This window comes from Triturus cristatus, chromosome 6, assembly GCF_964204655.1.
Source record: "Triturus cristatus chromosome 6, aTriCri1.1, whole genome shotgun sequence".
Classification (NCBI taxonomy): Eukaryota; Metazoa; Chordata; class Amphibia; order Caudata; family Salamandridae; genus Triturus; species Triturus cristatus.
The window spans coordinates 309,971,486-309,997,201 of NC_140589.1; the positions used below are offsets into that span (position 1 = coordinate 309,971,486).

Genomic DNA, 25,716 nt, shown 5'->3' on the forward strand with positions numbered 1-25,716 from the left:
TTGTCATGTAATTTAACAGATGCCAAGGTGGAATGTTGCAGCCAAAACTGGCATAACTTCCCAACTGAGTAGGTAGTAACAGAATGAGAAGATTCAAAGCAGGGTCTAAATGAACCTGCGTATCCCCAGGTTGTAGACCCAAAAAACGATGTTGACAGGAATCTGAGCTCGTCTGCCAAGTCAACCATCCTTCCGAATTTAATTTGGCAATATTGAATGATGTGTTAGTAATGTATGACTGCAATGCATCAAGTGACAGATCTGTATGATTATCCCAATGTGGATAAGCACCCAGATCTGGAATAGAGGGGGAATTCAGCGTTTTAGAAGTAGCCAATCCAAAACAGGTGGTCTGAAAAATAGTCAAATTCAAAAACAATATAGGGTTCGGGATGAGGCAGGCACGATGCAAAGCTTCTGTTCCTTGTACCTGACATGGTTTAGAACCTCAAACAGATTTAAGATCAATAGTAGCTTTCCACAGATCATAACCCCTGACCGCTAAATCATCCATAAAGGATTTGGAATACAATAATTTAGTGTGTGTCAGCCTAACCTTCGAGGCAGACTCCACTGCTATTTTAAAATAAAAGGTGGCAGGTTTTTAAACACTGAAATCAGTAAAATAGGCAAATTTGTTCACCAATGTACTGGAGCTGCCTAACATTGGCGTTGGACAATGTTCCCATTTTGTATAATTCACAAAATTAAGACACGTATTGGCTTTATGTAGGAAATGATTGCCATAATGTTGATAGCAAAACAACTCTCCGTATTTAGCAGTGTCTAAATACAAATCTTCGGCATCAAAAGCGGCATAATATTTCAAATCAGAAAACAGTTCTTCTATGGCCTGAACGTCCCAATCATCAGAGCGGAAGTTTTGTTTAACCACATCACCCATAGAAACACAAAATACATTCGGAACATTAATATGCTCAGTGGGTCCATGAATTTGAAATTTAACAGCATCCCACGCAATCCCATCTAACACAGGCCAGGCAGTAATATTCACAAAAGTCTGGTCTCTCTTCTTGATGTGTGATGAGGAGTGGGGGGCCAAAGTTGCATCAATTAATCTAATTGTTGACCTTTCTTTTAGGTAGTGTCCGTTCACAAGACGAAAAAAAAACACCACAAATTCTACGGACATAAATAAAAAAATACATATGAGCATTAGCCAAATGTAAGTCCAAGGGGGAATCAAAAAATGTCTTTTAAACCAAACAGCAAAAATAGAAACTTTTGATGGGGCCCTGGAAGTCATAGAGTTAGAATCAAAGGAGAAACGTGACTGGGTAACTGTGGTTGATTGGAAAACAGGCAATGTTACATCTGCAGGATAAGCATACTCAGTATCTTCAGGTAGACTACCAGCCGGTGGTAGCAACAAAGGAGCAGTAACTGTATGCATTTCAATGGCAACATCAGGCATGGTGGTAGGAGCCGGAGCCAAAACAGAATTTCTCAGCATCGCAGGGCAAGAGACTGCTGGAGTCATACTAAGAAAAATCGGCCACTCGCTGTAGTTTGACATTGTCAATGGAGATGTACCTGTTATTCTTGCGACCAGGAAGTGGACGTAAAATGACTGTTCTTGTACCCTGCATGCCAAGCACTGGAACCGGGGCACGATAAGAGGGGCCAAACTCCTTCTTGTTCTCCACCTTCTCATGGACCAGGTCACCAACTCGAGGTAGCCAGCCGACTACCGGAATCTGAAGTGCAGCATCAGATGTGGAGGGCATGTGTTCCTTCGCAAGACTATCTCTGGTCTCTTGTAGACTCTGTAACACAGCACAGTAATCATCTACGTCAATGGGTGAGGCAGACGCCGCCAAGTCTAGACCATCAAGGTCCGGGACAAACATTTTTATGCCAAAGAGCATCATGTATGGGGTCCGCCCACCCAGAGACCTTCTAGGGAGATTATTAAGTGCACGTTGAACGTTATACAGATGGGCAAACCAGTTCCAGCCAGTGCCTAAAACCCTAGCTGTCAAGGATTGCTTTAAGTCACGGTTCATTTGCTCCACTACACTATTACCCTCGGTCGGTATGGAGACGAAAATTTGACTTGGACCCCCAAGGATTTCATGGCTTCTTTGTACGCCTTAGAGGCGAACGCAGGGCCCTGATCAGAATGAAAGGTACCACACGCACAACTTCCCACAAAGACACGCAAATCCCTTATGACAGTGCGAGCATCAGCACTCCTTTGTGGCCATACCCAAAGAAAACGTGTGCACGAATCCACTGCAACTAAGATATACTTTTAGAAGAAGGGACGGTGCACCAGAGAATAAATGTCTCTCCCAACGATCCAAATTTCGTCTTTTATTCTTTATTTAAGTTCTAAGATTCAGACTCAGCCAACGCGTTTCGTTCTTTACGAACTTCGTCAGGGCTGAAATGAATACAGATACAAACATATATATAAAATCCATATATATATCACAAAATGCAAACATGACAAAACTTAAAATTGATAAAACATAAACAATTACAACACATTTATATATAAATGACTAAAAACTCCATGTAAGACAATATACATATCCACATACATTCCTAACAACATTAAAAAATTATTATAGTACATAGATCGAGACAACAAGAGTTAAGTAATTTAGAACCATGCCTTAAATATCTGACTTGAGTGTGCGTCAATCCTGACACGTAATCCTCATCACATTCATTCATAACGATATGGACATAATATCCTTATGTATGTAAGGTGACACAAGACCGATCTAAGAAAGTAAGAGCAAGGTATGCCCATATTAAATGCTGAAGGGGTCCCAGTAAGACCAAAACCCCAGAGATTACAAGTAAAAAAGAGAAGAGAAAGAAAGAAGACAATGACCGGAGGAAACGAAGAAAAAGAAAAAGAAAAAAGAAAGGAGACCAAAAGACTAGAAAACAAAAAAGAGGGGGGGGGGGGAAACAATAAGATGGAAGGAAAAAAGGGGGGCAATAAGAAAAAGGGGAAACCTGACAATAATCATCTCCAGTATTGTTAGTTAAAATTGTAACTATAATGGCGCATCCGATAATCATCAAAACAGTTATTGAAAAGTACAATATAAGCATGGGCCATAAATAACAATATTTACCCAAAGTATCACATATGAACACGCTCCAAAACGTCACCAAGTAATCAATTCCAGATTGGTATTTATTTCGAAGTCGAAAAGAATGAGTGGCCTAATTAAAGCAATATAACACAATTAAAAACTAGGCAAGTTATCACAGAACCCTATCCTTAATATGAAGCGAAGGGGAGAAGAAAAGTGTTTTTGAAAGGAAAAAAAAACAATCTTACCTTTTCAATAATCAACACGGTATAAGTACCCCTGAGTCATATATACGTCACAAAACAATCAAACTGTAGTAGGGATTCCAGACCACCTCAAAAGGAAACTTTGCAAATATTTAATCAACAATGTTGTTGTATATTTTGATGCCAATCTGTAGGCTCCAATCACTAAAAGAAAAACGGAAATCACCATAAGCGCGCGTTCATCAAAATCACGCCTAAACAAACTTTCAACAATAGATTGATGATTATTACAAGTGGATAATCCCGTATCCATAATCCGCTCCTAAAATCTCATTATAATCCTTGAAGCGACTACCAAAGGGGTTGTGCGCCAAGTCCTTAGATAAGCAGACAACCAGTGAAACCTGCTAGCTTGCAATCCTGCGCCTTATAGATCATAACGATACTATTCCTTCAACAAGATCCACTAATTATGGTCCAGAACTCCCCTTGAAGTTCAAAATAGACAGTACTAATAGAAGACAAACGTTTATTCTGTTGAGAGCTTGACAGAAACATCAGCGTTCTCGTCTTACCTGACTCCAAGTCTGCTTCTTCTGAATCAACGACGAAACCGTGTATGGGATAGACGGCGTCTTAAATGAGATCTGCCAATCATGTCACGTGTTCAAGTAAACACCTGATCACCCGAGCCCTCCTCATAGTGTGTAGTCAGTGATCTCTGCTTTTTTAGCGCCATATTAGAATGGTATACGGTCCCTAAGGTTAATTAGATCTGTGAGACTGCATCTGCACTGCAGTCAAAACTTTCTCGACTGAGGAAAAGCGCAGTTCAGCCGAAGTGTACAAGTGTGATTTGTAAACAATGGGGACTGTGTCGCCCTGAAATGAATGAAATGAAATGAAATGAAAAGACAATTTATGGAGCGCGATAGCTACCCTGAGGCGTCCTAGCGCTACGGACAGAGCAGGTAGGTGTGGAACTGGGTACTATGCTGGTCTATTAAAAAGCAGGGTTTTCAGTTTCTTACGGAACCGAAGAAGGTTGGGCTCAGAACGAAGGGAGAGGGGAATGGAGTTCCAAATGATGGCCGCATTGCAGGAGAAAGAGTGGCCTTCACTCCTGGTTCTTTTTATCGTAGGTACTGGTGCGAGGAAGGAGGAGGATGATCTGAGCGGTCTGGAGGGTTTGTAGGGGTTGATCAGAGAGTGGTTGATGGACACACCGGTTTTCCAGAAGGCTCGATGGGCAATACATAGGGCCTTGAAATCGATCCTTTCCTTGACTGGGAGCCAATGGAGGTTCCTTAGGCCGGGTTTAGCGGAAGTCCGCCGGGGTATCATGAGTAGGGTTTGGGCGGCGCAATTTTGAAGAGCCCTAATTGAACCATAAGTATGTGAAACCCACTGCGCCTGGCACAATTCTTATCACCAGGTTAGTGTGGTTATCACGTGTCAGTAAGTATTTTGAAGCAAGAAGATCAGCCTGCAAAGATTGCAAACTAGCTGAATGCTCTGGCAGCCAGCTGGATTTGGAAAAAGTAGGTTGTACCAAGGCATATAGTGGCTTGATACGCTGGGCATAATCGGGAATGTACATACGACCGAAGTTCAGAAAGTCCAGCAAAGACTGTAATTTTTTCAATGTTGTAGGAGCACGCAGACATACGCACTTCTCCAGAAAGTGAGGAGCTAATCCTCGACCTTCATTGTTGAGCTCGTAGCCCAAAAACAACACTGTATACTCTGCAATGTGAGACTTTAATTTGTAACCGAAGTCTGCAAACATAACAATAATGCGATCAACGCGACACAGATGCGGCCACAACTCGTCGTCCGTGAGATAGATATCATCAACATACGAGTACGCATCTGGGTCAATGCTCTCTAACAGAGAGACTACACGTGCGGCAAAGACGCCAGGGCTGTTTTTATAGCCCATGGCCAATCTTTTAAATTGTTTTTGCTTGCCGCCAGAAGTAAACGCTGTCCACTGACTACTAATAGGGGACAGGCTATGGCTGTAAAAGCCATTGGATATGTCAAGTGTGGTTTTAAACCTTTTACGCACAAGACTATCAACGAGGGCAGAACTGTGGGTATTCTGTACCGTGCATGTCCGGCAATGAGAGTTTAAATGCCGGTAATCCAAAAAAGGCGGTACGACCCATCAGGCTTCATTACAGTGAATAATGGATTATTCATTGGTGACACACATGTTTCAATAACTCCCTGATATTCCAATTGCTCAAGGATGTCCGCGACGTGAGATCTAGCTTTGTGACGCATGGGATATTGGGGTTGTGGTTGAGGCATAGACCGCAAGGGAATCTCATGGCTGGGAGACAATTTATCCCAGCCCACCTGAGTACGATACAAAGCCGGTGAAAGCACCTGAGCCCACTCTTCAGCAAACATTTCAGCGTGCTCCCTTGGGACTGTGTGCGCAAAGGACGGGAGGATTACCTCCTCCCCTCTAGGAGCATCTAAAATGAAAGCCGGGGCCAGTCTGCCTCTGCCAAGAGAATGTCATAGGAAGAGGTCAGATTATCCCCAAAAATCCCTTGTATTGTGCTTTGTATGTCACCTTTAATTAAGAGCACTATGTCATATAGTCTGTCAGGGGGAGCCACTCTAGTGTCAGCAGTTTCTACAGTAATGAACGTGTCAGTTGCTGTCGCCTCCAGAAATAGACGCAGTGCTTGCCGCACTACTGTAACCTCCGCTGCGCTGTTGAGCAGCGTTAGTGCCCATGTCAGGTTCCGAAGCTGCATCCGCACTATCTGTGGCAAACCTCGCTGTTAGCGCAGCAACCTTCTTCTTCTGAAACGGGGGACGTTGACGTGTAATTTTAGGCAACTCTTTGGGTTTATCGAGCTCATCGACGCGGGCTAAGCCATTAGCCACTTGGAACTGTACCGCATCTCCCTTGAGGTTACCAAGGACGAGAGAGGCAACTACGTTGAACACCCCAACAAGCTGCATTCCCAACTCAACAGCCGCCTCCGGACCGTGGTTATCTTGAACACGTTTAATGACGGAGGGAAGCACAGACATAGACGGAGTGCCAAAGCACTTTGAGTAGACCGCGGCAAAAACCTTACCCTAGTTGTCACAATCGGACACTTCTGGGATCAAATCTTTTGGCAAACTAATGGTGAGGATCCTGTGTTTCTCAAGAGGAGTAGAGTGCGGAAATACTGCTTCCAGTTGGTCAAATTTCTCGGCAAGCCAATAAGGCAAATCGTCCTTATTCTGGGGGCGCTTGCCCATCACCGAATTAACAATGACGGGGCTAATATCAACCGCGGGATGACCAGCCAGTAGCCCCGCAACAGCAGGTGCCCCCACCTGCACGTTGCGTGAAACGTATTGCACTAAAGCCCTATATACTGCAATAAGGACTGTATGGAGTGTACGCAATTCATCCACCGCAACAGTCAAATAGCGGGGGTGAGGCGTAAATCCGGCCAGCACCGGCCATGTGGCCCCTGGAGGCCCATTCTAGCCGGTGCAACCGCATGGGGAAGGGCGCCATTAAACCAAATGCTATGCTGCCAGGCTGAAAGGGGAATCTCTTGCGTCCTATATGGGTTATAATTTGCTGGGACCCGCGTGTGAGTATACGAGTGAAAAGATTTATCATCCGCATTCACAGCCCGGCAGTGTCACCTAAGATGCAGTACTTTGGCTAACAAAGCAGACAAATGATTATAATTAAAACTATCAGCATTGTTACAATACCATAGAAAATGAAGGGAGAAATCATACTACAAATGACAGTGGAATACAGCCACCTTCCCTTAGCTAGTAGGCTAGTATTATTATACTAATAGAAGGTCTCTAGGCTTGAATGGGGAACCCCGTACCGTAAAGATCAGCTTAGGTGAATCACATCACAGGATCAGCTTTGCTCTGTGCCTGGAAATGTTCTTCTCCAGAATGTGTTTCTAACACATGCAAACAGTAATATTAAAGGCACTGGATATTCAGGTATTTGCAGCTGTGTGCGTATCATGGCTAGAGAGTGGGCCGATCAACCTGAACTCAAAAACATACATTGTCTGGCAGCTCAGAGTGTTTTGCACACAATGTTCAGACCAAGGTCGCAGTGCACATCTAGGGATGTGAACAACAGACAGTTCTCATGTGAAGAAAAGGCAAGCAAGCAGTTTTCAAATAATAACATGTCTCTGCAGTGTTGTGTGCAAAAGCAGCAAAAGTGGCAAGATGGCTTTTCTAACATCTAACGCGCTTATGCTAACATAGCAATGTATGCATCTAAATCGCTGCCTTCACTACAGTACCCCTTTTAACCCCTTTGATGCACATGACGGAGCGGTTCCGTCATGCCTTCGGTTGCGCTGTGTGGATGACGGAACCGCTCCGTCATGGCCCCACCCGCGCACGATACCTTCAGCACAGCGCGGTAATCCGCGCCGCACTGAAGGGGTTAAGATGGCACAGTCATTATTCAAAACCCTGTAAATATCCCCATTGGAGGATGAGTAGGTGGTACTGAATGACAATCTTTCTGCCACTGCTTCTTTTTTAGCCTTGTTAGTCATAATTTCCTTACGACACCCCCCTCTAGCTCGCAATTCAGCCTGTCGTTTGTATCCCCTCTTACTCAGCCTAGCAGTCATCAGTTTTGCATGGACGTTGAAGCTAGAATCCTCACTACAATTTCTGCAAATTCTTAGTAGTTCACCAAATTGAATAGATCTTTTGGTACAGTGTGGTTGGGAACTGTCATGCGTGCTACTCAAGATTCTAATCATTTCAAGAAGCAGCTCAAAACTCTCCTGTTTTAATTCCCTTTTGCTCTGCTGACCTCAAAGCCCGCGCCGGGACACTCCTAGGAGTAGCTGTGCGCGCTATAAAATACAATAACATAACATAACATAACATGTAATATGCTATTGACGGCTGTTTCCTTCCTGTACAATGTACTGTGTATATTTTGATTGATAACAAAGAACTCTACATCTAGAAACTATATTCTGGTTTGGGACATATCTAACATGAAGTTGACATTCAGTTCATTATTATCAAGGAAGCCAAAATATTCACTCATCTGGACATCTGTTCCAGTCCAGATGATGATAATATCATCTATATATCTGCCCAAGAACTGTATATGCTTGGTCCATTCAGCAGCCGCCGTTGGCCACGCATGGATGTGTTCCACCCCATGAAGAGGTTGGCATATGATGGCACAAATTTCAAACCCTTCCTCCTTCTACAAATCTGCCCTCCGAGTGGATAAAAGGAAATCCACTGCCATCTTCTCCAAATCCTCCTGATGCAGGTGTAGAGGGATTCAAAATCCAATGTGACAAACCACATTGAGTCCTCTCATGGGAGATCTTAAAATTTACTGAGTATGTTCATAGTATCCCTAATATAAGAAGGGAGATTTCTAACCAATGGCTGCAGCGATGAGTCCACGAACTGTGAGAGGTGTTGATTCATGGACCCAATTCCAGAGATGATAGGGCGGCCTGGCGGGAAACGTCCCTTCTTATGTATTTTTGGAAGTAAATATAATCATGGAAATCTAGGGTTACTGATTGGGAGAAAGTTAAACTCATTGTCTGAAAAAAGACATATCTTTCCAGTGCAACAATTCCTGATTTATACGAACCGTGGCCAATGTACAGGGGTTAACATGTAACTTTGTGTAGTGTGTTATATTGTTCAACTGTCAATACACCTCATAATCCCTTCTGTTCATTAGAACCACATTTCCACCTTAATTTACCTCCCTTATCCCTAAAGAGCCATTCACTTGAAGGTCATGTAAGGCTATCCTCTCTTCTATTGATAGATTATCCTTATGATATGTTCTATGTGATTTGAGCTTTTTATTCTCCAAACGATATAAATCATTTGTCACCAGATTATAAAAGACCTCTATGCTGTTAAGATGTGACCCCTTAGGTGAGAATTTACTACGGGTATGTAGGCCACTATCACAGGTATGATCTTGAGTTACATTCAAACTCTCAAGTATATGATCCAATGAAGACTCATTGTCAGTGTCTAAAGTAAGAAGGGTGGAGATGTCCTTGATGTGTGCCACTGTAAATTCTGACCCTTATATTCATTGATCGCAAAATGGCATTTTAGTTTTAGCTTCCTAATTAATTTGTATAGGTACGCATGTAACTCTGAAAAGATACCATGGGATACCGGACAGAATCCAAGGCCTTTATTAAGCACCGCATTCTCATATATAGTCAACTGATGGTCTGTAAGATTTACTACAAGATCCTCTTTTATAAAGCCTCCAAAGTGCATATCTGTTCCATCAATCTGGGTTGCTTCCGTTATTTGCTCAACTGTTTCTTTAGATTCCTGGTTAGGACTCTGTTTTTGTCTTCTATCTTTCCTCCTCTCCCCTAACCTTGCTTTACAACTTGTCTTTGCTTTTTGTTCCCAATACCGAATCTTAGTACATCCTCTAAAAAAGCAGGCCCCTTGTACTTCAATATCATTATTTCTACCCAAGCCTTGTTCTTCCAAGGACAATGCATCCGAACTGCTGTTAATGCTCAACACACTGCCTGAATCAGACAAGGGTGGTAGGTTGCCTTTCTGGACCTTTACATCATCAAAGCATTGAGCAATTGTAAAGACATGTCCCTTCTCATAGTCCCTATCGTCCCTCATTATTTTGCTTATCTTCCTTTTATTTACCATCGCTTGATGAGCAATAATTTGCTCTTTCAAAATGGAGTAATTCTTATCGGTTGCTTCTTTTATATTTAAAGACTTGATCTCTTCCTTCAAGTTCTTAATTTCATCTCTGAGTGTGGCGCATTTCCTTTCTGCATGCTGAAGTACTATTTTCATCAGCGTAAACTCTTGGTGTTAAATTATAATGTATATATTGTTTCATGCTTCCTAAATGAAAATCAAGGACTTATTCTGTGGATATATGTGGTGTTTTTAGTATAGACTTAAATTATTTTTATTCTATATGTATTTGCAGCCCTAAAGTAGCCCTTTGTGATGGGCGAAATGCTTTCGTGGCTCCTGCTTATCTAATAAAGAAGAAAATGAATAAATAATTTTCTACTGACATTGGGTACCTTGGAAATTAGAATTTTTGAATTTTGAAATTCCTTAAATTTTAGTGTTACTGTATTGCCTCTCATCCTATTGTTAACATAGGTTTATTATTCTTAACTTGGTAATCTTCTCCATTTCAGTCAACCTATTCACTAGGGCAACACTTCTGCAATCTCTATTTTGCTAATTCTTATTAGTGGTATTCATAAAATATTGCAAAACCATTACGTCATTTAATATTTTGTTCATATTGTGTTTCTTAAAGATCCAATGGGGAATGGAGGACCATTCTTTTGAGTTTGCCCTACTATAATTAGTAATGTGTTCAGAGATATGGTTACTGTCTGCTAGAAAACTAGGGTTACTTTTCCCTCCCTTCGGTGACTTCTGATAAGTCTTCCATAAGTGGAGTATTAGTTAGGCTACTTGCTTGCAGTTAAGAGGAAGGTTCTGTAACGCCCTGAACATCTCAGGATCGTTTAACAGACACGATAATGAGAACGCAACCACTTGTGAAGGTTTAGTTATTTTAATGAAGGCAAAAATAATACAAGGAATAAACAAAGGTTATAGGCACTGGAATCCTCCAGGCTAAGTACGTTACCAGCCCACAGCACGGATGGTCCTAACCGTCCTCTGCATATACGCCGATCCCGGCGTATGCCAACAGAGGGCAGAAATGAAATGGCCGACAATGCCAATCGGTAGGCTGTGAGGGGCACGAAGAGTGTTGGGGAGAATCGAGGAGTCAGGGAAACACCCAGCCGGGGTCTCTACCTGAAGGGAGCAGCCGCTCAACCTCTTCCTCAGACTGCACCGGGACGCGGAGTCACCTCCTGGTGATGCGTCACCGATACCCCAATCACAAGCAAAGAAGACTGAACCGAGAGCAGCCGCTCGATCGATAGATCCCGTGGACTTCCGAGTCTGTAACGCGGCAAACACCTCCTGGTGTGCGTTACAGCTGGCAGTCCCTGTATCTCTGGTCGGGCTGGGAGTTACGACTCCAACCAGCAAAAGCGCCACTGCGCTTTGACTCAGCCGAGTCAAAAAGCGAAGCTCAATGGTTATCCGGTAGAGCTTCCGGGTCCTTCACAGGTGACGATGGGGCAAGACACGGCCCAGGGAGTAACGACTCGACCTACCTCCGTTCTTGCCTTACTGGAGCACCACTCCGGAACACTGCTCTTCACTAAGCAGGTACGTCGGTGTAAACACAATATCCGACAGCGTTGTACCTCCCGGTTCCTCCCTTTATAGGGCATGTTTTCCTTGAGTTATGTAACAGCTCTCCTGTTTACATAAGGGCGTGTTTTCCTTGAGTTATGTAACAGCTCTCCTGTTTACATAAGGGCGTGTTTTCCTTGAGTTATGTAACAGCTCTCCTGTTTACATAAGGGCGTGTTTTCCTTGAGTTATGTAACAGCTCTCCTGTTTACATAACCTCTCAACCGCTAAGCATCCTGGGAGATGTAGTCCGTTTTCGCTGGTTACCGTTTTCCTCCCCTCGCATGACAGGAATTCTTGACAGGTTCTCATACATTTGAGGCTGATGATGATCAGTGGCTGCTCCTCCACTAAGGCGGAGGAGTGTCACTCCACTGCTTTTAGCAGTGGAAATTAATGAAAAATCAAATACTAAAACCTTGATGGTATCATCATTTCATTTGTTTCTGCTGTGGCTTCTTTGTGGGGCAGGGAGAGGCTGCTCTGCTCTCAGAACAGGGAGGAGGAGTGGTGGGCACACTGTAAGTGTACAATGACTGATTGACCAGCACTTTCAGGATCGGCCAGTCATGTGTACTTTGCATGTTCTCCTCTCAGGTTGCAATACAGCCTGGGTAGAGAACATGCCCAGTCCCCCATTCCCTGGCTGGGAGACGAACCACAGTGCTCAGGCCAATCACAATGCTGCATGCATTGCAGTGTTGTGATTGGTCAGGGAAGCCTGGATGTGCTTCCAGTTCCTGGCTGTTAAGATGAGGCAAGAAGATGGAGGAGAGACGCGGCAGTTACGGAGGAGAGACGCAGCAAAGAGGTATGTTTTTTTGTTTTTGTTACAACCCCTCCCTCCACCCCGATCATTGCCGGCCACCACTGATGATGATAATGGTAAGAGCCTTTAGCCAATAATGGAAAAAAATGAATCCACATAAAAAAAACCTAAGGAAATGCTAAGACATGAGTGCCTAAAAGCTGGCTTTTAATTATTTGATAGAAGTAATGTTAACTTAGCAGTGTGTGTGATAGGTCAACCAGGAGTATGACAGGGTTTAATGCCTAATAACATTGGTAGAAATATATGCCAAGTAAAGATCAAACCAAAACATAGAGTTTTTTTTAATGCAGGTGAGTCACTACTAATATGCAGCAACCCCAAAAGTGAAAGTATAAAAGTAAAGATTAATAAAAGCAAAAGGGAGTTAAACAGAATCTGTCTTGCATAGCAAGCATTCATTTGCTGATGAAGGGAGTCTCAAATATCTGTAGAATATGTAAATCATAAAAGATCTCTAATGTGACCATAGGAGGAGTCATATGTTGCTGAGTGAGTTCATAAACCACTAGTACAGTGTTTCTACCCCAAATTGAGATAAAGTTTTAATTACGACAGAAAATACAACTGAAGTGAGACATGAAAAAAAACAAAGGTGCAGCAGCAGAAATTCATGCAAAGTTAAACATGTAACTCATAAAAACAACTGGCTAATAGTTATGTTCATCATAACAACATTATGAAGTGGGCTCAGTGGTAGCGTAATGAAACTTGAGGGGGCCCTCCTGCAAAGTACATGGAGGGGGATCCCCTCCCTGGCCAACCGCCAAGCTCTTTTGCTGAGGGGCCCCCGTGAAACTTGCCCCCTATACTGCAGGGGCTGCGGGGCTTATGTTACACCAGTGGGGCTCAGAAAAAACAGAAACGCTGGACCAAATCACTAATACATCCGATAATCTTGAGGCAAAAAAACACATGATGGCTACTACATTGAGAAAAAGACCCACTGTAATTGGAAAAACCCTTAAAGCAGGGTTGGTGCTAGACATGGGCAGTGTGGGCAGCTGCACAGGCCTTGCTCTCAGGTCAAATATATGGGTCCCTGCTTCTGAATGAAAGGCCACACTATCAATCAGTCCACCTGTTCCTCCAATTCCCCCTCTCCCATCTGTTCACATTTAGAAATTTATTTTTTAAGTGAGGTATCTTGACCTCACTGGTCCTAGGGAATTGTAAAAATGCTTTGGGTGCAGGCGTTCGGGAAAGGAAACAGTGGTGGAGAAGTGAGCAGCAGCAAAGCCAGCAATTGCGTTGGCTCACAAAGTCAGGAGCAGGACAGTGCCTCTCCTAAAAATCTTTTCCTTAAGTCTTGTCTGCTCTTTCTGTTTTTGGTTGCCAGGCAACAGAAGGCCCCTTTGTTTCAGGGACCAGCTGGATATTATCAGGTGAGGAGAAGTGAGGGGAAGGGCGAGGGAGAAGCCAGATCAAACTGGCATGGCAGTAGCATTTAGCACAGCACACTTCCTCGGGCCTTGAAGCCCTGGATCAGTCTGCAAGGGCCTTACATGAGGCCCTCTTCCCTAGGACCGGCAGCCATTATCCAGTGCTGTGAGCCCCGTGGAAGGGGGCCCTATCTTCTGGGACTCGCAACGCTATACTATGGCTGTGACGCCCAGGGGATGAAATTCCCTCCCCTGGGCCTCGCATCACATTGAGTAGTTTAATGGAATTGGGAAACCAGATACAAGACTTGGTGTCAGCTCTAAATCCTATGATTCTGAGCAAATCACTTAAATCTTCTCATCCCTTAATTTAAAAAAATGGACCTTTTATAATGTAATTTGTACTTTTGTACTTGTCTAAAGCACTTCAAAGACCTGGAGCCAAGTTAGCATTATATAATACTGCAAACAAAGGAAACAGATCATGTTACAGTCACCTCACGTCCTGGCACTGTGCATCATGCATGACTTTCAGGTTTTCAGATGGCCTATGTGCAGGGGCATCGAGCGAGGCTGAAGTTCTTAATGGGCCTCTTCTTTCTGCAAGTTCACAGACAAAGACTCATAATTAACCTGGATGGATGGGTGGGTGAGTGAGTGCATGAATGGATCAATGGATGAGTGAGTGAGTGGAAACATGGATGGATGAGTAAGGGTGGATGACAGATGAGGGAAAAGGATGGATGCGTAAATGGATTGAATAAAAGGGTGGATGGATGGACAGAGTGAAAGGCTGCATGGATGGGTGAAATGATGGATACGGGAATGGATGGATGAATGGATGAGTGAAAGGAAGAATGAATGGCTGAGTGAAAAGGTAGGTGCGCATTATCAAATCAATTAACATAATATGTAAGGATGGATGAGTGAAACGGAGTATGGATGGACGTGAGGATGATTGGATGAGTGAAAGGGTGGATGTATTAATGATGAGAAAAGGGATGAATGAGTGAAAGGGTCAATGGATGCATGAGAGGATGAATGGGTGGGTGGAAGGGTAAATGGGTTAGTGAAAGGATGCATGGCTGAGTGAAATGGTGGACAGATACGTGAAAAGGAAGACATATGGATTAATGATTGACAGGATGGATGAGTGGATGGATGAATAAAAGGATGGATGTAAGGTTGGGTGAGCAAAAGAATGGATAGATGAATAAAAGGGAGGGTAGAGAGAGGGAGGAAAGGGTGATGGCTAAGTGAATGGGTAGACAGATGAGTGAATGGGTGGATGGATGGATGGATGAGTAAGTGAAAGGATAGCTAAATGATGCAAGGGTAAATGGGTGGATGGATGAGTGAAAGGAAGGATGGATGATGGAGTGAAAAACTGGATCGATGGATGAGCAAAAGGATGGATGATTGAAAGGATGGATGGCTGATTGGATGAGCGAAATGGTGGATGAAGGGATGGATAAGTGAGATGATGGAAAGGTTTGGAGATGAATGGATAGGTTTGGAGATGTATGGGAAAACGGATGAACAGTCAGACTGAATAGTGGAAGATTACATGATGGATGAAAGAATGAATGGTTGACAAAATGGAAAGGTGAAATGGAGATATCATTAAGGATGGGAAGGATGAATGGCTAGATACTTGGATGGAAAAGACAAGGGAGCTCTTCTGGGGAGGGTCACGATTAATTGCCTCACTTGCTTAGTGCCATGTGAGCTTTGGTTCAAAGAGGGGGTATTTTAACTTTCTGGCTACTCCCTTGTTTATGTGTGACATTTCTGCATTTGCTGTGTTTCTCGCCCTAAGTGTGTTTATGTGTGGCATCTCTAAATCATAGATATGGCAAAGTGCTACTTTAATGTTTAATGTTACCCTACAAATTGTACATTTTAGCATGTTTTGCTTTAAGTGTAGGGTTCCAGAGCGAGCCTAAAAGTGCCATGAGCTCTGCTTGAGATGTATATTGTGTTTGTTGCAATAGGCCGGGTGTCTAAAATAAACTGTTATATTCCTGGGTTAGGCCCATGTGGCAACGCAGCTTATTCTTACATTGTCCCCACAATAAAATTTTGGCTATGAACTTTTGCACCCATTTGCATGCACAACAATGTTGGATTTGTTTCTCTGAAACTACTTTGTCTACACATCTAGCTTTGCACAATATTATCACAATGCCTCGAACATCATGTACTAGGCCTCTTTACGCACTATATACAAATGTCATCCTTTCTTCATTCACAGGGCGACAGGAGTATCTGTATGTCCATAACATAGCTAATAAATGAGTACATCGCAAGTCTGCTTTCTATTATAAATAATGAGCATCCAATAGATGAGGAGAGGAGGCCCTTCAGCTGAGAGTGTCCCTGCATGCTGAGATTTAACTACGCGGCAAACCAACATCTCCATGAGGGGTGTCCAGTTTGTGACCAAGATGGGCTCCTACATTCTCTTCCACCAGTTAATGGAGCTTGATCATAAGTAGGGGAAATTCTTGCCTCTACACCTACACACACTCTAGGTACACTCAGAGTAGGGTTTGCATAGTAGGAGTAGGCTTGATTACTACCTTGTTTTATATGCCTGCATATATACACTGTTTTAGCACCATGATAGAACTTATATCTACTATTCCCGCTTTTGGTGCTTGTAATCACTTTCATCTGCTTCTGTCTAATAATCATTGCAGACCATGTATTTTATGCAAGAATAACCTTGGTTCAATGAACATATTGAAAATATCCCACAGTAAATTATTTGTATACTTCCCAAACAATAAGTAAGTAAGAGTGACTGAGGGAAAGGTTCTGTACTGTTTCCTCAATCCCTGAGGGGTCAGGGTTGTCATGTTCAGTGGTTGCCAGAAACCATTCGCTCCCTGGTAAGGTTAGGGGGGCTTACGGTGGCACTGTGAGTTATTGGCCAACATATCCTGCAGAGGTGTCCGGAATCAGTCTAGGCACCAAACCCCTAGTTTATGTTGTTCAAACAAATGAGCTGATCCTATGGATTAGTAGGAACTACACAACAACACTGTGTACAAGTGCATCCTCATTGCCTTTTTATGGAAGCTGCAAGGAAAAGCACCTTCGTGACATCTGTTAGACATTTCTAGCATCATGGTATAGGAAACTTATTGCAGCTCTCTGCAAAGCCCTGCTAAACAAAGTCTGCCTCCCTATTTTAAGTCCCACTTGCTGACTCACCCATAATAAGTTCCCTATCGTGAGTCTTTCACAGTAATCCTACCCTGAGTTTACCACCAAAGAAAAACCTCTTTAGTAACCTCTCACAGCATTATGACGCAGGAACTTCTTAATGACTCCAAAAGCTCAAAATCAATTCTCTGGAGATGAGTGAGGGGTCAGCTTCCAGTTTCTAACTAAGAAACTGAGCTGTTCCCCAGTAGTCTTGAGGCAAGACCTAATTGCTGATATTGTTCCTCTGTCCAGATGATACAAGGACATACACTCTCATCTCAAAGCAGCAACAGGAATAAACAGCACTGGTATACTACTACAACAAACACACACACACGCGTGAACACACTCACACCAAGGATTTCAACTGTCTTATTCTCACATCTGGCTCCACTAATGTTTCCAAAACAAGTTCCTCATCAAACTTTGTCTTCCGTCACAGTAAATGCGATTTATCTGAAAACTGTAACTTTTACCAGCACAGACTTCCACCATAGGAGATCTAAAATTGCTTCTTCATACTGCATGTAAGTAGTTAATCCTGCTGTTATTTCCTTGTATTCTGGAGTGTGCCTTTTCATTTTTTAATCATAAATGCAGAACGATCCAAATGAAAGAATTAGGTCATTTCAGTGATGCCAAAGAAGCGCTATTTCACTTTATTTCACTTCACTTCTTGTGATGTCCTATGCACTTTAGAGGGGCCTCAGATTTTCCCTTTCACCCAGGGCCCCAAAAGTCCTAGGACCGTCCCTGACTTAAAGCATATTTCTTCAAATACATAAGTTTCTGTTGCTAAAGTAGAAGGAGGGCATAAATGCCTTAAAGTCAGCACAATATCAGCAGCTGCCAGCCATTTTTCTTTGGCGCCATGCATGCCAAGCCTCTCAACTCCCTTTCTCCCCATCAAATATTCCTCTAAATAAGCATTTTCAAGTGATACACTAGGGGCACAGACCAAGAGACCACGTTGCTTCGTTTGTATTTAAACCCTTCCTCTGTGATCCAAGAAAGTTGGGGGCAGATTTACAATAAACTAACGTTAGTTGCGAAGCACAGGGATGCGACATATTGACAAAAATATCACATCTCTGCACTTCCTTCTGCACTGCCGCACGCACTGCTGCCATGTGCAGGATGCCTGTGTTGTGGGGAAATTGTTTTTGTGCAATTTCCTCCTCCAATGCGTGCAGCACACATTGAAAGAGGAAAAAAACGAGCAGAAATGAAAAATTTCTCCTTGTTGCATCTTGATACGCCACCCCTAGGGTGGTGTAGCATTCTGACGCATTTGCATAAGTTGAAATGGGCATTAAGTGGGAACACCCACAGCAACACCCATCTCTTGCCCCTAACCCGTTGCGTGAAAAGGGGTGATATTTACAAGCACAGGTAAAGTCATGCAGGGTGGCTTTGCCTATGCTTGTAAATATCACTCAGCATGTTGCGCCTGTGCATCACCCGGCGCAAGGGGCTTGTAAATCTGCCCCTTGGTGTTTGTAAATGCATGGGATAGCTCTCAGATTTCTCCAGTCTGCTTCTCAGTTTCCACTTAATGTTCCAGCTCTGCTTAACCGCCCATAGAGCCTTCTCTTCTGTCTTTTTTTTATACTGATGAATAGCTCAACAAACCCTTAAGACTACCTGCCTCTGATCTATGCAACGCAGGGTCTGGCGGTCTTTCCACTGTCTTTATTGAAAGCCTTCGTTGTTCGTATTTCCACTATCTTTATTTAGTGTATTCGGGCACTCAGGTGTCTTTAACTCTAGAGCTTTATTGGTAATGTATTTTTTCAGTTGTAGATTTATAATTAATTTGTAAATTAGTTATGTTATTAGCTCATGGTCTGCCTTTCCTTCCGTAGAACTTTGGAGCAAATTTTCCAAGTTGATATTTTCATAATTATAGTGGTAACCGGAGTTGAGGAAGAGACACAACTTTTAGGAATACCTGCTAATACCCTAAGAAAAAATACACCCAATTCATATCTCATTAAAGTTAAGCTCTATTTACAGAAGACAGGACATGGCTTTTGTTCAAGCACACGTACCATCTCTAAAATGCATTACATGCACGCATTTCTATCAGCAATTATAATGAAAACATACATTGCTAAATTTTTCATCATTAATTATTTAATACTATGAATAATGCATTGTCTACAATATCGCCAGTTGAGCATGTTGTTGTTAATTGAGTAATTTTGTAAATGTTGGATAATTTCAAAGCAGTTGATGGAATTTTAAGTGTTGCTGTAATGCATAAATTAATGTTTAACAACAAAGACTATTCTCTAAATTTAATAAACAGCGTTGCAGCCATAGAAATTTCTTTTATCTCTGCATTTGAGAGCTGCTTTTAATGTCTGGTTCCCTGTGAATTTGCATATATTATCCAGCACGCATATGAGCTGAATCAACTGGGGAAATGCCAGGATTTACTTTATAATAGCTAATTGGCTCTGTCAAACTTCAAAACGCGAAAGTCCGTTTTCTCATCAAATAAAATCCATGGTTTTAATGCAGTTTAGGTTTTAGACCGCATTCTGTAAACTTAAAAAAAACACGGACTGCCCACAATGGTCAAACATACATTTGCTCATTATCACCTAAAAAATGTGCTCAACAGATTAGTGTTCTACTCATCTGGTGTGTAAATTTATTAGGTAAAATGCCATGCAAACATTTTTGATCACCTCATACAATTTACAGTTTTATGCTAATGTATATTTATTTTTCACAGGCGTATGCTGGCTTTGCCTGTGACGCAGACGAAGATTTTATCAGCAGGATTCAGAAAATAAAAATGCCCCAGTTACTTACCAGTATTTTTCATTACCCTCAGTCCATCTTGTCCTCATCAAAGTCATTACAAATGAGGTAGCTGTAACCTCACGACAGGAATCAGGGTAGGAGGATCCAAAAGAAGTTATCCTCGCCCACCGACCTGGGTGCAATAATGGGGGCTGGCCCTCTTAGCTCTTCCTGTATCTATGAAAAGGATGGTGGGTGCATTTTCAATTAATCTGGATTGATATAGTGATGCTAATCACCTATAGGGTATCCAGGAGCTTTCAGGTCCCAGGAGGATCATTTGAAAAGCCAGGTCATGAGTGTTCTTTGGAAATCTGAGTGAGACGAGATAGTCTAGAGCTGCGAGGGAGGCTAATCCAATTCTTTACTGCAACGTACGAGGAAGAGCGTCCTTCGCTTCTGCTTTGATGGATGCAAGGAGTGTGGGCAAGTGCAAGGGAGTCGGATCATACATTTCTTGATGGCTGGTTGAAGTTCAGGCACTGGTTGATGTAGGTGGGTCCTTGGTTGTCTAGAGCCTTGTGTGTGTGTGGGCAGCATCTTGAAGTGGCATCTCTTCTGTACATGGAGCCAGTGGAGTTGCCTGAGATGGGGTGTGATGTGGGTTTGTAGTGGGAGCCATAGCCATAGTCCAGTCGGCTGGTGATGAGGGCCTGTGTCATGGTGTGTCTGGTGTGCAGGGGTAGCCACTTGAAGATCTTACGTAGAATGAGCAGAGTGAGGAAACAGGCGGAGGAGATTGCTTTAATCTATGATTTAATTGTGAGCTTGTTATCTATGATGATTCTGAAGTTTCTGGCATGGACTGTGGGTGTATGTGTGAGAACCATGTCTGAGGGCCACTAGGTGCCACTCCATGGGCTCTTGTTGTTGCCAAAGAACAGCACTTCCATCTTGTCTTCATTCAGCTGCAGGCAGTTGTTCCTCAACTAGTTGGTGACTGTTATGCATCTGTGGAAGTTGGTCCTGGTGGTAGTAGAGTCTTCAGACAGTGAGAGGATGAGTTGGGTTTCACCTGCATTGAACCTTATGTTGAGTCCCTGAGATCTGAAGATGTTGGCGAGTGAGGCAATACAGGCATTGCAGAGCGTGGGTCTGAGGGATGAGCCCTGTAGGGCACCACTGATGATATCCTTGGGTTCCGAGGTGAAGTGTGGTAGGTGGACACCTCTAAGTTCTTCCAGTGAGGAAAAAGGTGATCCATTTGAGTGTGTCTCCTTGGATGCCGATGTGGTAGAGTCTTTTGATCAAAGTGTGGCGTGATACGGTTGAAGGCAGCTGAGAGATTAAGGAGTTTTAGAGCTGCTGCATCTCATTGTTTGAGGAGGGTTCGGATGCTGTCGTTGCTGCTATCACTTCAATCTTAGTGCTGTGATTGCTGTGGTAGCCGGATTGGGAAGTGTTGAGTAGCTGGTTCTGCTTGAGGTGTGACATGAGTTGCATATTGATTGCTTTCTCCAGTAACTTGGCCGGGAATTAGAGCAGGGAGATTGGCTGGTACTTTTTTAGTTCACTGTTGTTGGCAGGAGGGTTTTTTGAGAAGTTGTCTGACTTTGACATGTTTCCAGCTGTCTGGAAATGTTGCAGTGGTCATTGAGGTATTGAGCAGCATGGTGAGTTCTTAGCCTATCCTTTGGCTTCCGAGGTTGAAGATGTGGTGTGGGCAAGGATTTGTGGGAGCTCCTGAGTCGATGAACTTCATGATGGAGGTGGTGTTCTGGGTGGAGAGGTGGTTCCAGGTGGTCAGTGTGTGGTGTGTGTCAGTTGCAATGGGTGCAAATCAGTCAAGGAAGTGCATGTGTGAGGGCTGGTGTTCAAAGTTTCTGCAACTGGTTGCGATCATGTCATGGGCGATCATGTCATGGAAGAAGTCAGTGAGGTTGTTGCACAGCTCTTGTGAGGGTGTGATGTTGTTTTCATTGGCAGCTGGGTTGGAGAATTCCTTAATGATGTTGAAAAGCTCCCTGCTCTTGTTGGTGCTGGTTTTGATGTATGCAGATAGGACTGTCCTCAGCTGGTGGTGGTAGAAGTTGAGGGAGGTTTTGAAGGCTGCTATGTCAGAGGTGGTGTTGCTGGCATACCATCTCCTCCCCAGCTTTTACCCGTTATGCTTCACTGTTCTGAGTTCTTGGGTGTACCAGTTGGCTATTTTGGTGGATCTTCTCTGCTTGTTTCTGTTGATGGGGCGATGCAGTCGGCTCAGTTGGTGATCCAGGCATTTAAATTATTAATTACCTGTTCCAGATTGTTGGTGATGGCTGGTTTGGAGGTGTTGAGGGTGTCCATCCAGCTGGTCTCAGAATGTTGTCCCCCACTGCTGTGGGGCCCTGGCCATTTTGGGGCTGGCAGTGTGGTGACTGGAGATATTAAAGCGTAAAATGCAGTGATCAGTCCATCTGAGTTCTGTGACATGGCTGTATATGATGCGAGGACTGCAGTGATGATGTCAGGGTTGGAGGCTGATCAAGGTGGGGATGAGGTCCCATAATTCAGTGGAGTGTGTGCCCATAGAGGGTGTGTTGAATGGCAGGCCATGTAGTCGATGGCTTGCTTCTTGAGTGGGGTCTCTGGGGGGTGGTGTGGTGCTTTGGGGTACAATGGTGGTCGTGCTGATGCAGGAGAAGGCGCATCTGGGGCAGGGAACTGGTCCTAGATTAAAGATCATGGTGGTGTTGCAGAAGTGTTTGCTGGGGTGACCGTTGTTCAGTGCACATAGGAAGGCAGTGCTATAGGTCTGGGAGGGCTGGGGACCTGGGGACCTGGACAGGTGCAGATAGGTTTCCCTTTGGCATACCTAAAGCACGTCAGCGGCATCACTGTGCTGCAGCCTCCATTAAATAGGTCCTGGGAGGAGCGCGGTGTGCTGGGATTTGGCAGGCAGGGCTTAGCGGAAGGCAAAAAATAGGAGGCGAGAAACAGGCAGTGAAGGCAAACAGATGAATAGGATACTAAGAAGGAAAAACAAGGCAATCATAAGTAAAAGGCAATAGAACAAGGAAGACAGTGGCAAAACAGATATTAAGAAGGAAACAATGAAGGCAATCAGCAGCAAAAAGGCAATAGAATGAGACAGACAGTGGCAAAACAGATAAAAGGCAAGGAAAGGGAATGAGGCAATGGAGCAATAATGCATCGGGAGCTGGAGCGCACTGCAGCAGCAGCACAAGCAAGAGCAGGGTCTGATCTCGTAATGACTGTGACGAGGATGAGATGGACTGAGGGTCATGAAAATTACTGGTAAGTAATTGGGGCATTACCCTAACCAATTTCATCCTTTTCCCATCTGCTACTAATGAGGTATACCAAAACTGAAATTGTTTGACTCATTCATTAAACATCCTCAACCAAATTTACACATCACAATGAATCAAATTTGCTACAGCCAAATGTAATTGTTCAAATTAGAGAAAAAAGACACAACCCCAGACTACAACCACTGACACATTCGCACATACACTGATTACACAACTCATGCACCTAGTCACTCATCCATTCAGTCACTCACTAACCCACTAACTCATTGACACAGTTAGTAATCCACCGTCTCACTTACAAATAGATCTAGTACTACATAATCTTACTTACCCATACAGATATTCACACACTTAGTTATCTACTAATACAGGCACAAAAATGTGCACTCAGTCACGTACACCGTACCTTATACAACCAGTCAACCATACATACAATCATTAACATCCCTTTCCCATATACGTACTGAGACACCCATTAACTTACCCATACAGCTAGAAACACATTCACTAACTCATTTAAACAGTGACATACTCACTTATGAAAACAGCTACTAACTCAGTCAGTCAGTTACTTATGCAGCTATTACTAATCATATTCAATATTACATACAGACATTGACTAAGTCAGTTCTTCACCTGTACAGGCACTTACACAGCCAGTTCATCATTGATTCATATACACACATGTGTATTCATCTATAGAGATGCTCACACACCCATTTACACACTGATTCAGACTGTAACACACCTAGTCACACAACAGGGTATACAGTACTATGCATGGACAGACAATGATGCAGACACTAACACACCCAGGCACACTTATGCATCGAGTGACACACCCTGGGACATAGTGATTCATACACTAATACATCCATGTACGCATGATACATAGAGTAACATACCAAGGTATTCACTGACACACCCAGACACACTGTTGTGTATACACTGATATACCCAGGAGCACACTTTTCTATACACTATTATACCCATACACACAATAATACGGCCACTGACACAACCAGACACACACTGATGCAAAGACTGCCACTGACTCACTCATAGAGGTACTTCCACACATATTCACCACCAATATAGCTACTCAGACAGTTAGTTATTCACTCACACAACTGCTCACACTATCAGTCACCGGATCATACAGTCTCTTACACCCCCCAGTCAGTAAAATCTACTGCTGTTTACATATCCAGTGACTAACCTATACACACCCACCTACCCACTCATCCCTACAGACAGTAACACACCCAATCACTCACTTATACACACACTCACACACCAAATCACAACCTAATGCAGGCACTAACACACAGTGTCTCACCCATGCAGCCAGTCACACAACTACTCACTCAATCATACAGGCATTCCCAGAAGCATTCAAACAGCCATACGGCCACTCACACAGCCTGTTACACACTCATACTGGTACTCAGTCACCCATATAGACACTCGCACACCCAGTTACTCACCCATATAGCCACTCAGACAATCACACACTCAATTACAAAACCACTGACAAACCCATTCATTCAAATATATAGCCACTCAGACAATCACTCACTCTATTACACAACCACTGACACACCTACTCACTCTCCCATATAGACACTCACACACACAGTCACTCAGTCATACAGGCAATCATGCACCTAGTCACTTACAGATACAGCCACCCACACAGAAAGTAGTTTGCTCATACAGACACTCACATACCTACTATTTCACTCTTACAGTAGGTCACCACCCACTTGTTGACTCAAATAGCAACTGAGACAGTCACTCAATCATGCAGCCACTCCCACATATGGACAGTCACTCATACCCAGTCACTCAGTCCTAGAACCACAAACATACCCAGTCACTCACTTATACAGACACTGACCCACCTAATCACTCACTCATGCAAACACTCAGATACATATATGCATTCATGAAAAAAACAAAGGTTAAAGTGAAGTTTTAGTTAGGTGAATTTGTGAGTGACAACATTATTAATGTTTTGAATTATAAAATGTTTGCTTTATAGTTTACATAGTGGCTGGTAACTACCATATTACTTTTCTACTTAATTTTGTTCTTATGGGTGTAAGTGTTAACAAAATGTATGTGCTCCTAATGCATCAAAAGTGTGTAGAGGTATTGAACATTGTTGGAAATGTGGCTTCTGGTTGTCAGAGTATGCACCCTGTACAAGCAGGAACCACCACTCTTAACTAGGTTAGCTAGATACACACTAAAAGAAAACCTATGTTCACCTTCCGGTAGCTTGGCACAGGGTAGTCAGGCTTATCTAAAGAGGAAATATGAGAAGTGTTGTGCAACTTACAAAACAACAGTAACACAAAGAAAATGCCCCAGAAACACACCACACAGTGTTAGACAAATAGGTTATATTTTTATGAGTAAAACAAGACCAAAATGACAACAATCCAATTACTAGAACCAGAGTTATGGATTTTTAAAGAATAAAAAAAAGTAGTGCTTAGAAGCAAACAGTGCTTTGCCAATGGTGGAGCCTCGCCAATTGTTTAGGGAACTGTAATTGCTACTTCAAGAACTGTTTGGGGAACAAGTTGGCATAGAGCAGTACTAACAAAACTCCAGCACCCTGTAACAGAG

The 25,716-nt window shown here is 43.2% G+C and overlaps 1 protein-coding gene across 1 annotated transcript in view; it reads right to left on the bottom strand.

The window, feature by feature from the left end:
- Positions 1-982: 982 nt before the first annotated feature.
- The window catches only part of LOC146816790 (uncharacterized), an 84,401-nt gene continuing 59,667 nt past the window's right edge, over positions 983-25,716 (bottom strand). The window contains exons 6-8 of the mRNA XM_085609571.1: positions 3,326-3,487; positions 2,231-2,407; positions 983-1,787 (exon numbers count right to left, since the gene is read on the bottom strand). The gene's annotated coding sequence lies outside the window, so the exon portion shown is untranslated. The remainder of the gene's footprint in view (positions 1,788-2,230; positions 2,408-3,325; positions 3,488-25,716) is intronic.